Source organism: Phasianus colchicus, chromosome 2, assembly GCF_987193195.1.
Source record: "Phasianus colchicus chromosome 2, bPhaCol1.hap1.1, whole genome shotgun sequence".
In the NCBI taxonomy this organism is placed as follows: domain Eukaryota; kingdom Metazoa; phylum Chordata; class Aves; order Galliformes; family Phasianidae; genus Phasianus; species Phasianus colchicus.
The window spans coordinates 12,608,274-12,622,402 of NC_143437.1; the positions used below are offsets into that span (position 1 = coordinate 12,608,274).

Here is a 14,129-nt window from a genome sequence, read left to right on the forward strand (position 1 = left end):
AGTCTTGCCAGAAGCAGTAGTTTTGAGGAGCCTGCTCCAAACTGGACACACAGGGCTGAGAAAGAGGGAGGCAACAGGCTACAGCTCAGCACACGTTTGTTCAAGGCAGCTGTCCTACAGAGGAGGCTATCCTTGCCTAAACCTGAAGACAACAGCAAGCATGAATGGAACAGCATGGAAAAAGCAATACCTGGAGCTCCACCTTGCTGCCTGCAACAGTTACTTGCTGCTAAGCAAGGACTTGAGTTTTTCTTCTCAGTTTACTGGTAACATCCTAAAGCAATAAAAGTCAGCTTCAGGAGGTAGTGCAAGCCAATGGAAATCCTCAAAGAGGCTTCAGAAAGATTGGTGGAAAGCAGGGTCAGCACCACCACTGAATGTCAACAGAGCCCTGTTTCATCAAGCATGGGCTTTCCCAGAATCAGAATGGCTTGGGCTGGAGGGGACCTTAAAGCCCATCCAGCTCCAACCCCCTGCCATTCGCAGGGCTGCCACCCACTCAGTCAGGCTGCAGAGCCCCATAGAATCTGGCCTTGAATGCCTCCAGGATACTGTCCTTGTACTGCACCAGACACAACCAGTGTCCCTTTTGTGCTGCAATATCTCTTTATAGTTTGTAGGTTTCCAGTGCATTTTCTCATGCATAAAGTCATTTTCTTAAAATGGGGGCTGACTGGGCTTGCTGTTTCTATTGAAGCTGCTGGTGGTGTTTCTCCAGGAGAGTCCACCATTCTGAGCAAAGGGCAGGGCAATCACATGGCCTTCTGCAGTTTTCTTTCACAGTTCTCTTTGCAAGGTTAGAAATGGGGAGGCTGTTTCTAGCACTAAATCCACAGAGCAAGTGGTTGATAAGATTATTAGCTCAAGAAAACAGAAAGCTTGTGATGGGTCCCACTATAAAATGAAATTATTTCCAAAAATTGAGAATCACAGACTCATTAAGGTTGGAAAAGATGTCTAAGTTCATCACATCCAACCTTCAACCCATCCCCAGCATGCCCACTAACCATGTCCCTTAGTGCCACATCTCCACATTCCTTAAATACCTTCAAGGATGGTGACTCCAGCACCTCCCTAGCAGCCCGTGCCAATGCCTGACCATTCTTTCTGTGAAGAAATAATACTCAACCTGATGACCAACCTTACAGTCTTACCTGCTAATACAACAAAGAAATGAATTTCAATGCAGGCAGGATCAGACCCTTGTGCATGAAGGATCTCTCTACTGTATACTGAGACGCTAAAAAGATCCTGTTTCAACAAGAAACAATTTGAAACAGAATGAAGAAATCTAAAGAGAGAGAAAAAAAGCCAATTAACCCTCTTTGACTTCTGGTGCTTAACCTCAAGCAGCTTTTTTTTAGATCCCTTAGGGGGATTCATCTGTAAAATGCTCCAGTTTACAAGTGGGTTTAACTACAACATGCTGCTTTTCAACCCCGGGCAGACAGGGACAGATCCAATTGACACCTGCTTCAGACAACAAATGGGACACAAAAGATGAAACTCATTTCAAAGGGTCTATTTGTTTGTCTCTTGTCATGGATTAAACCAGGGGGCCACTATTTCAGGATGGATTCTGCTTTCATTCCAGTCAATGGAAAAAAAAAAAAAAATCCTATTTGTGTGGATAGGATAATGCAAAGCTGGCCCTTGGCGAGGAGAAGTGCCGGTTGTTGCCGAAGCTTTACTGCAGTGAGCAGAGGATATAGTACTTCTGAAATGCTCGATTTGCATGCCAGATGTTTGAAATATGAATATTCACACTTGTAGAACTTTAAACAGAACGATGAAAGTTTACTGAAAAACAAGTGGGAATACAAGAATTTTGGTAAGAATGCAAAGTACCACAGTGCTTTTTAAAAATAGGTCTTTGGTTATTTGATTCAAGTCTAACTCAATTTAGAAAATTCTTCCTGTCTAAAGCAATTTCAGTATGGGGGGTGGGGGAAGAACAGAGAAAAAATTGCTGAAATTATGCCTTTTCAAAACACAAACCAAACGAGGAAAAAATCCCCAAAGCAAGCCTCATTGCCAGCAGCTTCATTAATGGACATAACGAGATGCTGAAGCACTCTATTCCACCAGCCCCTGTATACAACATGCCGGCTCCGGGCACGTGCACCCCAATGAACTCCGTGCTGTTGGTTGCCCAAAGGGAAAAGAATTAATAGGAAAAAAGCCCGACACGAACATTTTGGCAGCTCCTTGCTTCAAAGAGAACAGAACTTCTGTCTGCGTTCTGTGCGTTGTGACAGCTCCGCTTCCAATGCACGCACGCAAAGCAGGCGGCACGCACAGGGGAGCGCTAGCTCGGAATTTCCTGCCTCCTCCAACAGCGTTAACGTTAACAAATAATTCTGGGTTAAACATTACTTTGTAGCATGCATTTATGCAAATGCTTTAAATTGGATTTCTGAGGCCAAAGGACACATGGCTTTGTGTCCTTCTGGTTTGGAAGCGGTGCAACCTCTCTGTAGGTAGAGACCATGCAAACCAAACACACATTCCGATTTGCAGGAGCGAGCAGTACTGGTATTAAGAGCCTTTTGCTGACAACCTCACCTTCTTTAGGGCTTTCATTGATTTAACTGTTCCAGTCATATCTCTAATTGGAACAGAAACTACACGCAAAGCAGGCACAGGATGTATGAGGGCTGTAAGGCTGCATACATCCAATTCTAATTCCACCTGCTGGTATCGAGCACTTGAAGCATAACGTGACAAGAGATAGGATACCTCTGTGGTCCATTGGCATTCTTCAGCCATTTCAGCAAAATAACAGACAAAGCCTTGCAGACGGACTCTCACTAGCGATTATTTTTGAACTAAGCATGGTAGAAAGGACAAAATTTTCCCAACAGCCAAAAACTGCTCAAAAAGTGACAATCTAGAACCAGCAGAATAATGCACACACATGCACATACATCCATTAGACTTCAGTGTGGAGCAAGGCTCTGGGGTGCCACACCTGTTCACTGCTTGGGAAGAAGCTGAGAAGCAAAGTGTTAAATTTGGCAGATAAAACAAAACTGATACAACCAAAAGTGAAAGAAAAGAAGGAACAAATTCCCTTCCAAACAGAGAATGCAGCAGTGAAGGAATTCAGATAGAAAAATGTAGGAGAAATGACACAGCAAAAATAAGCCTCCGTGTTGCCCTGCACTAAGGAAACTCTACCAGCCTGGGTCCCACTGAGAACAGCTGAGAGCTGTCTGTGGATGAGTGCTCAGGCAAGAAAGCTGTGATGTACAGAGAGAAAATTATGCTGAAATCTCCTTTCTCAATGATTTCAGTCCTCGGAGCTCAGGATGCAGTCATCTCAAGACTAATTAAAAAAATAAACTAGTGATGGGAATGGAAGGATCCTCATTTGACTTAATTATCTAGGGCAAGGAGAAAACATCCCTTTCATCCAAGGGTTGCATAATTGTCCATTATGGGCTAAAGTTTGGCTTCTTTAAAACGAGTGACAAAACTCATACTGAATTAAATGGAAGAAGGATGTGACCCATAAGGGTTCAGACCTTTTGAAGCATCCAATCTGTTGATCATTGACTAAAAGATCGTGGGAAAAATAGTTCATGGCTTTCAGTGTCTGATAAACCTCTCTACATTCCAACACTATCAAACAAAACCAAACCAACCCCCCAGAAAAGCCTCACAACACCAAAAAAATGTATCTACATGTATATAATGAAATGAGAGTATGAGAAATTCAGAAGCAATCAGCACTCAAAAGACTGGTCGAGGTTATCATTACAAATAGAGAAACCAGTCTTAAGAAGCCAGAGATAGGCTGTGTTAGGCTGCTGAACTGAATTTCAAATTAAATTTTATCCAGAATGATTTTTTAAGGTTATTTTTAGCTTCAACCATGTGAGAAGCACATGGCTCCATAAATACATTTCCCTCAGGAGTAAGTTAATGGGGAGGGGTGTGTGGGAGGAAACAACCTAAACAATTCATTTAAACTTATTAACTGCGTGAAGAATTTTATGGCTTCATGTCTTAAACATTTGTCATTAAAGTGTGATTGACTTTCATAATAACATGCATACATATACCAACAGTGCCTGGGACAGCAGACTGATGGAAGGATTCACACAGGCTCCTAGTAGGCTGCAGCATCCCTGGGCCCTTCCCAGAGCTGAAAGAGAGGGAAACGATTTGCGAGAATTTTTGATGCTGTTGTGGTAGGCTCTGGCTCTGAAATGCTCCACAGAACAACTTGCCTTTTCCTCTGTTCACTCAGGGAGTCTCTGGGAGAATCAGGCCGTGTGAAACCTTCCAGCAACCACTCTGGAAAACTGTTCATAAGAAAAAAGGAAAGAACAGTCATTAGCTAATGATCGTATATTTCCACCAAATATGAAAGGAGGGAGTCACTGAGTGCACTAAATATATTTGCCCTTCCTGTCAAAGAGGGACCTGAAGAAAGACTTGTGTGACAGAAAATGATTGTTTTCTTTGTCCTACAGATCTTACAGAAAAGCAGTGTTTCCTCTACAAACCTCTCCTCTCCCCTGGGCGATGACAAAGGTCTTGTACAGTTGGACAAAATCACGTCCTCAGTCTGCAACACTGCTCCCTAGCTTTAAAAAAAAAAAAAAAGGAAAAAGAGAAGGAAGTGAGGTTTGTTTATTTGTTTGTTTCTTCCCTTTCTTCCCAAGAACTCACAGGCCATCGGCTTGTGTCCTGCAGCTCCATCAGCCTGCAAGTTGACAAAGTGAACTCACACCCTGTAGGAGAACAGACCCCCAGGTCTGTGAGAGAGGCCTTTTTGACACGTTGTTAAGACATTATAAGCACCAACTTGCTGTTGCAATGGTGGATTTGTCTCCCAGTCTGGAGGAGGACCTCTGAGGGATCCTCAGGACCACCCTCTGCACTGAAGAAGGGCTGGAAGCACATCGACAACCCTTTGGGTTTGGGAGACTATTTATTTTCATTGCATTAGATGGGAGGCGCAAAGGTTTTTAACTCATTTTTTATGATTGCTGTGTAACACACCTTGGATTTCCTCTCGTAGATGATCCATGTAAAGGTCAAAGTAAATGCAATCACTGTGAAATCCAGAAAAGGGATCCCATTAGCTGAAATGGCAATGAGTTGTATTTTTTGGTTCACTGCAGTCTGGACTTCATCTCCCCCACTGAATATGTCCATGCTTACATCTGACTACAAACTTGTTTTTTCTCTTAAACTCTAAAGAGAAGTTTATCTTTGGTTACTTCTACTGTGGACTACTGGCTTTGCCTCTTTTCAACCTACGGATCAAAGACATTATATAAAAACAGCGCAATTATGACTAAGATAAACACTTTAAATTCTGTTGCTGTGATTTCATCCAGATTTTTTTTTCTAGGTTTGTATTAACACTCAAGTGACTCAATCAGCTTGGTAGCTATAAAACACACATTATAATCCCCCGCTGATCCATCATTTTCATTTGTACCAAGAAGACCTAAGTGGTGCAGCTTGTGTTTTATTTCCTTTTTCTAGCCTCAGTCAAAAGTACATACCCTTCTGCAATGTACACGTGATACTCAGAAATCAAAAGAACAACTAATTAATTGCATCCCACCTCCTCATGTGGAAAATGGATCTAAACTAGCATCTAAAACACAATGTGTTTGCTTTAAATAGCCAAACACAGAGGGACCAGAGAGATCTGTGGGGAATTTCTGGCACCATGTGAAGATTCTTTCAGCCCTCGAATCCCCCACCCTTGAATTCTGTGGTGGGTTAGTGGGGAAAGGATATAAAATTGTGGAATTTTTTTTTAAAGGCCTTTCTCTTTGTTTTCTATTCTCCTTGGCTGCGCTCTTATATTTTAATACCGTATAATAGTAAGGAACAAGGAGGGTCATTCAAAAATATTTTTTAATCGTTATTAAAAACAGAACTGCCTTTTGCTGCTGCTGGACCACATTTACCTACAAAGTCCTAAAATGGCTGAAAGGGCTATAACCATAGCTTCCTTCTTAAGGCTTTTGAGGGATGCCAACCCAAGCCTGAATGAATGCAGGTGGTAGAGAATGGCAGTCCCACACTCAGTTTCTACATGCTGTTCACTACTTTGGTGTCAAGGCACTTCCCAGGGGTCCAAAATTAGATACCAGCACTGCTTTCTTCTGAACAAAGGAGATTCTTTGCTTTGGCCTGGCTTTCCCCCCCTTACCACTCTTTCATTAAGGCATATTTAACTTTAATTCACCACGGTGGGACAGTAGCATGAATTTAAGGGCTTTGGTGAATGAAGAGGGGATTGCTCATGTATTAATAGCAATGAAGTACCACAGTAGCAAGAGAGGGAGCAAATGCTTGGTCCCTGTTGTGATGTGACTTAGTTCTCTTGTTTGTAAGACTACATTACATGAACATTCAGACTTTTTTGTTGTCATACATATATTGCACTTTTAGACTTAGTTCTACTGCATTAGGAAAAAAGAGCTGTAAATGCCTGAAGGAGCTTCTGGAAGGAAAGAGAAGGGTATAGGGAATATGAGGATTTAGGACACAAGATTTAATTCAGAAGTATCAAGGTTGGCTCAGCCTATTCCACTAAAGGTGGTGGAGTGCCTACATTTGCTTTTTCTCTCTCTCCACGTTGTATGTTCTCAGCATCTATAGCCATTTGCACAGATCAGCAATAAAGCCTCCAAACACTGGAATAACAGTTTCCTTCCACCTGATTTCTATTGCTTGCCTATTTTCTAAAGGATAATGTGGTTCTTAACTCCACATCTCCAACTTCTGTGCTATGGGCAAGACATCAAACTTCTACACAACAGAAGTCAAACTCACTGGTCTGACTTCTTGAGAATAAGCAGATAATCCAGGTGCCCTGCTTACTTATACAGCCCCAGCTACTGGGAACTGAATCACAGACATTATCTTGTATACAATGCAGAATGCAACACGGAGCTACTAAGAACACTAATATCTATTAGCAGTCGTATATAAAAGCAAGTAAAGAAGAATTAAGCATAAACGTTAGAAGCAGATCATTGTAAGAGGATAATTTTTCTGTATTTATGCACAAAAAAACCCAGCAGTATAAAAAGAATGGTAATTTGGCTTGTGTAATGCATGAAGATCTGCCTGAGATTCTCCATTACTACTTTTGACCTTGGGGGAAAAATACCACAGCATGATTGGAGAGAAAAAAAAACCCAAATCATTAAGAAGAGCAAAATGCCATCTTAAAAATGACACAAACCATTTTCATTAGAGTCTACATATCCTAGATTGTGCTTTTCAACGTAGTTACAATGAAATAATATTTTTTTCTCAAAAAGAATGAGGAAAAGATTACTTCAATAAATACCGTAAATCTCCCAAAACAGCTTCTTGTCCTGGATTATCTCCGGGCAAATGTCCAGCAGAAATTACAGCAACATCACAGATACGTGGAGTGAATATCTTAGACCAGTCAAAGTATCTATTATTGCTCGTTTTTATCTTTCTCTAAAGGGAAGGAAGCTATGTTTGACCTCTGCGGAAGGTCAACAACTTAATTATTGTACTCAAGACAAAGCTACTCTGTGCACAGGAAATGAAAGCTAAAGAGACGCGCCGTGAAAAGAAAGACATTTTCCTCTCTTAAATAAATGAGACCTGCATAATTCAATATTGTTTTCATCCTGATCAAGACTTGTGGCTGGATGCTAAGTGATGTGCATTGGGAAAAACAGGGAACTCAGGAGCCTTTCTGCATTTGCAACACAAGTGTTGGGGTAGACAGTTAAAAAAAAATCTGTATGGAGAGAGCTGTCATAGCTGTTCTTTTGTTTCAGTGTCAAATCCTACCTGTGGTAAATCCTCATCTGTGGAGCTGGCTGATCTTCATTTTTGACAGCTTGCCTGCTTGGTGATGACCCAACAGGATGATGTTGAGAGCACGCTGGTGACTTAGAGTCCAGTTGCTGTTTTCAGAAGTCAGGAAGAACTTAGGAGCTTCTATTAAAAAAAACCTGCAAATGGAAAATCTAAGGCAGAGGACCTGTGGAAAAACCTCCAGAGGTCAGGTAATGAGAGGCTTAATCCTCTCTCACAAGAGAAATGGCTTCAGCTTGCACAGATAACCTGAATTCTGACATCTCTTACCATTTGAATACCTGACAAATTCTTCCATATATAAAATGAAGAACAACCTGAGCAGCTCAGTCTTGAAGAGTTTATGAGTTTCAAGAAAATGGCAACCTTTCCAATCCAAGATCACAGAATCACAGAATTGCCAGGGTTGGAAGGGACCTCAAGGATCATGAATCTCCAGCCCCCCTGCCACATGCAGGGCCACCAATCATCCCACCTGCTAGACCAGGCTGCCCAGGGCCCCATCCAATCTGGCCTTGAACACCTCCAGGGATGGGGCATCCACCTCTCTGGGCAGCCTGTTCCAGTACCTCACCACTCTCTCTGTAAAGAATTTCCCCCTGACGTCCAACCTAAATATCCCTTCCCTCAACTTACAACCATTTCCCCTTGTCCTGCTGTCACTCACCCTTTCAAAGAGTTGACTCCCCTCCTCTTTGTAGGCTCCCTTTAGGTACTGAAATGTTGCAGTGAGGTCACCCTGCAGCCTTCTTTTCTCCAGGCTGAACAAACCCAGCTCCTTCAGCCTGTCCTCATAGGGGAGGTGCTCCAGTCCCCTGATCATCTTTGTTGCCCTCCTCTGGACCCTCTCCAACAGCTCCCTGTCTTTCTTGTACTGGGGGCTCCACACTTGGACGCAGTACTCCAAGATCACCATTTAGCCAAAAAGTCTTCAGTGATATTTTGAACTTTTTGGTTGCCACGCAGCCTTTTCTTACAACTGGCAGAACTGCCGTGAAACTGGACTCCTTGTCAGGCAGTCGGCATGATAACCGGCAATGTTCACAATCACAGGGGCTTCACTTCAGATAAAGCATCCCAGATGGAAAAGCCCTAAGTTCCAAGTTCAGAAAGGATAATTTTAGCTTTATTCCCAACTATTGGGAAAATGGGAAAACTCTCTAAAGCAGGCAAATTTTTCAGTAAAGTCCCTACAGTGGCTGAGAAGTAAACAGTCTGGCTAACAAGAATGACCGATTATACAAATCTAACAGAAAGAAATTTTAGGATGGCTGGGATTGGATTTACGTATGTATGTCTGTATGTACTTACAAAGCCCAGAGCCTGTGTCTGGGCCAAGGTTTTCACAGTCACTGTTTCCAGGATGCAACCTATCATTTGTAGTCTTTGTTCACCAACACATGACCTTGTATTTTGCTGTTTTAAAATACACGTTCAAAGGGGGCTAATTTACCAAGTGATGCAGTTTGCCTTGCAGACCTGACCCGCTTTGTTTATTTACCACCAGAGCATATCTGCAACTTTTCCAGCAGATTATTTATTTTTTCTTTCAAATCCTTGATAACGATGAATAGCCCAGGAACAAGAACAAATCATTGCAGAACCTTGATAAAAATACCCTTCTGCTACATCTCTGTCCTGGTATATCAGTTTAGTCATTTAGTATCTGCTACATTGTGGGTAGTGACATTTTAGGACAATTTTGCACAAACAGAAAACTATACAGGATCAAAATTATAATGACTGGTCCATTATGTCAACATCTCTTTAACTAAATGTTGATTGTTTAACACATCCAATTTTCTTACAATTGTCTCAGAACTGATGTGAGGTTAGGTGGCCTATATCTGTCTAGGCAGGCAGGGAAAAGCGGATCACCTCCTTTGTCCTTTTAAAATAATGAAACATTTGTTCACTTCAAGGTCTCTGGAATTTCCCCAGTACCTTATGAAATCAGGGGCTCAACAAGAGATGCTGATATAAAATATGGCCTGCTATAAGTAGGAGTAGAAAAAACTTGGCCTTAAGGTTTGGAAACAATTTTGTAACTCTTAGTTTCAATCAGATCACTGTGGAAATGGATAGTATTTGTTCTTGTGGGTTAGCAATTGGTCCTGGTTTTGATTCTGATGTATTCAGCTCCCTTAAAACAACACTGAATTTCTGCAATTTATATCCATCTAAAATCTCCAGTGTCAAATTACTGAGTTGCGCTGACTCCAGCAACACCGTGATGTGGCATTACCTGGCTTCCACCTGTTACAGTAAATTTCCTGTGTTTGCACTAGAGTGGGCCCCAGCTTGCAAATATCAGCAGAACTTGCCTGAAGTGCAGGTTTTTATGAGGCTGCCTGAAGTAGGCAATTTCACCTGGTTTTGAGTTTCATTAGAAAAGCTTTGCTCCAGTTACAACTATTTTTTAAGGGTAACAGAACATCACCACACCTCTTTACAAATAGAAAAAAAACCTGTTCATCCTTCAGGAGACCATCACTGCACACAGACATCACTGGGAGACCATCTGACAGTAGATGTTTTTGCTCAATCTAATTTTGAAAGCTCAGAGAGCTTGCTGCTTCCCCTACCACACTGAATGAATCAACTTCTCCTTCACTCTCCCATATTTTCAGGCTGTGCATATGAAGAGCCATTTCTGTGGCACAGTGGATTTGCTCTGAAGACACAGTGCAGTCTCTGAAGGCCTGATAGGTAAACAGATGGCAAAGAAAAGTTGTTGCTGGGTACCAGAGGGAAAGTATGAAGTTTGCCCTGAAGTACAAGTAACTATGTCCAGTTGATATTTCTCCCATTAACACTGGTGACAAATCTATTAAATTGAAAGTTCTGTCTTTTAACAATAAGGATATCTGAAATCAGATCCTTAACTCTGCAGGAAAAAGGGCGCTTGAACACTGACCATATATTAGGAGAAATCCTGCAAGAGAGAAAGCTCTTTGATTAAAGATCTGTCTTTAAGAGACTCCCCATAGTGCTTTCCCTCATGCTTCTGAACAGAGACATAGCTAGAGATCCATCTTGTCTTATTTTTCTTCTCAGAGCACAAAATATCTATTTGCTTAGGACATTATTTTCCTTTCGTCAAGAAGGATGGTTTTCACAGATACACTATTTATATGGGCGCAGGGTCAATCTCTGTGCATTTTCTTCCACCCCTACTCACAACAGAAAGGAAAGAAAATTGCATAAAAACAGAACAGCTTTCACCACTACTTTTAGGGCTGATCCAATGTCAGCATTTCTGTTTCAAGAATAACTCCCACTTTCAACGCCACAGAGGTAGAACTGGTCTTTATTGTTCATTAAATATCTAGAGGGCAGGACTCCCTGCTGAAGTGCATTAGGGTAAGTGGCTATTGAGCTCAGTTGAAAAGAACTCAGTTCACACCATAATTTCTTACAGTTCTTGTGGATTCTGACGGCTAGTTTCCCCTTATAAAGCTGCAAATGCACTTGCAGAGATGGATTTCCTAAGATAAAGAGGTAGCAGCAGGTCCACGTCTTCCAGATTCATGCGTATTTCTTTGAAGTCCTAAACTATTTGATGCCTTTTTGTAAACCACAGAGCAATTCCATTCAGTGACTATTTTGTGGCAGTATAAAATTGACCAAAAAAGTTTGGTCACCAAGATTATTCAGGCTCTGCCTGGAGAAGAGAAGGCTCTGGGGAGCCCTGAGAGTGGCCTTTCAGTCTTTAAAGGGGGACTATGAGAAAGAAGGGGATAGACTCTTTAGCAAAGCCTGTTGTGATAGGACAAGGGGAAGGAGCTTCAAAGTAAAAGAGGGGAGATTTAGATCAGATATAAGGAAGAATTTTTTACAGTAAGGGTGGTGAAGCACTGGAACAAGTTGTGCAGAGAGTTGGTGGATGCCCTGTTCTCAGAGACATCCGAGGTCAGGCTGGACAGGGCTCTGAGCAACCTGATCTACTGTAGGTGTCCCTGTTCATTGCAGGGGGTTGGACTAGATAGCCTTTAAGGGTCCCTTCCAACTCAAATGATACTATGACTATATGATTATAAGAGGAGTCTGGTTTAGAGAGGGATGGAGGAGTCTTAAAGTTTGTTAGTAATTCATTTATGCCCTATAAAGTTCCTTCTGTTCCTTACATGGTGTTTCAGGACATATCCTACATTTACTTAGGATTTTTCATTGATGTCCCTCTGTTTGTAGCAGAAAGACTGTGCTGAACATTGGCATGATAGTTCAAGCAGTTCCCTCAAGTTCTTGACATTTTTGCAAAGACTTTACCCAACACAAATTTGAAAGCATTAGCTGTAATGCACAAAAAATGCAATCCAAGAGTAGCCAGACAGAGATAACCTGCCTCTGTTTTCAAAATGACAGCAATGGAGTCCCAACTGTGCTTTCCTACAGGCCTGTTACTCAGGTCAGGAGAGGGACCCACCCGGAATAACTCTATTCTTCATCTAATTTTACTTTAACCACATCCCTGTCTTCTCCAGCCTAGCTGAATGTGAGCTTTTAACAAAATATGCTGGCTCCCTCTTTTGTATTAACTCTGCAGGCCTTATACTTTTAATTATTTATTTTTTTTTAAGGAAATCTGTGAAGAATATTTTTTGTCTCCATTAATAAGATGGCATTAACTGTAACCTTGGTGCATTGGTTGCCAGAAAAGTTTCTTTCTGAAGTATAAAGACACCAAAAATCAGTGTTTCACTGACACAGCACTGATAGTAGAGCACTTTCAAAGCCCTGCTTCCTATGGTTCTCGTTTGCAGAAAGTGGCTAACTCTGGCCATATACACATAGGCAAATACATCCATTTCTGCCTGTAACTTGTGTCTTGGGCTGCAGCAAGCAAGCATGGCAATTTATACCAGACACTGGAGAATATGAATATTTTCTTTACTACTCAACTTCAGGAAAGGATAATTACTGTAAGCAAAACCAGATGAAAATCTGAGAATATTTTATGATCCACTTTCATTATAAAAAATCTCTATTAGCCTTAGAACAATGGGGCCAAATTCACACTCAGGGTAACATCATTGACATCAGTAGAACACTAGAATTAATTTGGCCCATGGGATCTACTTGAAGATATAACATACTGTCAAAGGAATGACAGCCAAATTCTGTGGAGAAAAATCTTTCTATATTGATTAATTTAGCATTAAAAAGACAGCACAGCTGTACAAGCAGTAATCCAGTGGGCTGGATCTTCAACTGCAACTCTGCTCATGTCTGTACAATAACTACCTGAGACTCTGGCCAGATGCCTTTTCCAGACCAAAAAGGAGATCACAGAATAAATATTATTCAGCACCAGAATGATGCTCTTATGACATTCAGACAAACAAAGAGAAGGATAGTGGGAGGCAGAATTTAAGAGGAACAAGTAGCCAAAGATCTAAATGAAATGCTGACAACTCTTCCCAATCTTTACTGACCCTGTCTTCTCTGCCTCTCTCACCCATTAAGCACTCTCCTGAACCACAGTAAGCTGCACAGAGAATCAACCAGAAAAGCAGAAGGTTGGGTTTTTTTTGCAGCTTCTGTTGTCATTCATTTATTTTTAAACTGAAAATTCTTGTCTGCATCAGTGATGACGTTTTAATGAATCCATCAATCACTACAAACTCCAAACTAGAATCCCACATAAAAGAGATCTATTTGTAATACGTGCCCTAAGCCCATAGCTAACAAAATTAGTTCTCAGACAATGCAGGTCTTTCATTGCTGTCTCCATGGAATCGTAGACGATTAAGCTGGACAGAGCATCGTCGGTCCTCAAATTCAATCCCCTACACCCAGCATCACTCTATCCCTGAGTGTGTTACCTAATCCTTTGCTGACTGATTCTGACCCACCTTACAACTCCTCTTCCACTGGCAAGTTTTCATTGTGCTTTGCCTAAGCTAACTCTTGATCACCCTCACAAGTCTCTGGTTCCTTATATCAGTGTTTTTCAGGGTCTTCTGAGCGCCGTCTCCTCTTCCCTTAATTACTTCAGGTCTTTCCAATATTGCCTTTTGCTTTTTCTTTACTCATTTGCACTGTACTTCTCAGTCCTGCAGGTCCTATTTCAAAGGCAGGCCAGCAAAGGCTGCCCATGACCTCTGCCACCACACTGGGATCCTCGGGGCACATTCATAACCATATCATAAACTTTTTTAGCTGCTGCCACGTGCAGAAAATTCTCCAGGCTCCTATATCACAACTCGATTCTTTGCTTCTCTTTTTATGGCTAACAGACCTGTTACAATCTGCTTTCATTACATTTGCACCATTTCTCTTAGGTT

The 14,129-nt window shown here is 41.6% G+C and overlaps 1 protein-coding gene across 11 annotated transcripts in view; it reads left to right on the plus strand.

Moving 5' to 3' along the window:
• LOC116232097 (uncharacterized) overlaps positions 1 to 14,129 on the plus strand; it is an 86,213-nt gene that overhangs the window by 67,490 nt on the left and 4,594 nt on the right. For 8 of the 11 annotated variants that reach the window (XR_016463941.1, XR_016463940.1, XR_004167607.2 and 5 more), the window contains one exon: positions 3 to 1,980. The exons of 1 other annotated variant lie outside the window; for it this stretch is intronic. The gene's annotated coding sequence lies outside the window, so the exon portion shown is untranslated. Of the gene's footprint in view, positions 1 to 2; positions 1,981 to 14,129 lie in introns of those variants that run through there. 2 more of the 11 variants (XR_016463946.1, XR_016463945.1) reach the window with 2 other exon arrangements.